Source organism: Merops nubicus, unplaced genomic scaffold (genome assembly GCF_000691845.1).
Source record: "Merops nubicus isolate BGI_N331 unplaced genomic scaffold, ASM69184v1 scaffold18741, whole genome shotgun sequence".
NCBI classification, from domain to species: domain Eukaryota; kingdom Metazoa; phylum Chordata; class Aves; order Coraciiformes; family Meropidae; genus Merops; species Merops nubicus.
The window spans coordinates 46313-47567 of NW_008590476.1; the positions used below are offsets into that span (position 1 = coordinate 46313).

Here is a 1255-nt window from a genome sequence, read left to right on the forward strand (position 1 = left end):
CTATAAATTTTGCCTTCACCTTTGAAACCAGTGTTTTGATTGCCTCTTTCCTGGTATTTAGATCCTTATGGCTCCAGAACTTTGGAAAGGGAGGCATCTCAGAAAGAGTAAATTCTGGTATGTACCATGAAAACAGACAAATGGGCAGTGGAGAGAGCCTGGTCAGTTTTCCCTGTGAGAGATGGCTGATTCATAAAATTATAACAAGAGCGAGCTGCTGAAGGAACCACCCAGCTTCCGTGGCTTCACTGCATATGGATTTGTTCTGGCTTTTGGCTTTAGCAATTGCTAAGGTGTGCCATGCACAGGAGATTTAAAGCTAAAGGCAAACAATAACAGCTGTCCTGCAGATTCCAACTCACCAGGCTTTTACACAAAATTTCTGGAAACGGTGCAACTACTCAGCTATCTGTTAATTCCTAAATGACAAGTCTATGCCTAAGGTACACAGTAGCCTGCGTTGATATTTTGTATATGTATATGTTTACATTTCAATATCTTAAAATTAGAGAGACCTTTAGGAGCTCACAGCAACACAACAGAGCACCACATAGAGAAGCATATATGATGGAACAATGTGAACCCTAAGGAATACTCTGTAATACGCTGCTTAAATTAAACTATTTCTATGCAATTTCATCTTTAAATAATGACCCATGGGAATACTTTAGTCTGCTAATCCATTGCTGATGCTTCAGCAAACGAATGTTTTAATAAGGATGACAGTAATAGAGAATTTGTTTTGCAAAGTTTCATAGAATTATATAATTATTTGGTTTGGAGGGGATCTTAAAGGTCATCTAGTCCCAGCCCCTGTGCCATGGCTAGAAGAAAGAGGGGACCCCGTCTCTGGGTGGGCTTGAACCACCAACCTTTCGGTTAACAGCCGAACGTGCTAACCAGTTGCACCACAGAGACTCCCTCCTTATCATTATCTTCATAATAAAAAATAATTTCCCTTCCTAAAATAAAATTGCCTTCCTAAAAACACTGATTGCAAGTAGCAGAGACACTCTGTACTAAATCCTACTATGTCCTAGAACTTTCAAGATGAAAAAGCCTTATGATACAAAGTTACATTGCAGTTAATTAGTTCTCAAAGAATCTAAGTAATTCAGTGTTTAAGTGCAATAACTACCCAGGAGCAGCCTGCAAATTCCAGTAAGAAATTACACCAGAAGATAAATAAGATTGTTCTTATTGGAGAAATTGCACTGGGTGGCAGGTTCTCCCTATCGGTAGTGAGAAAAAAGCC

General features: G+C 39.2%; 1 non-coding gene across 1 annotated transcript; it reads right to left on the reverse strand.

The window, feature by feature from the left end:
* Nucleotides 1-844: 844 nt before the first annotated feature.
* On the reverse strand, nt 845-918 carry TRNAN-GUU. The gene has a single exon. It is a non-coding gene; the product is annotated as a tRNA-Asn (tRNA).
* Nucleotides 919-1255: the final 337 nt, after the last annotated feature.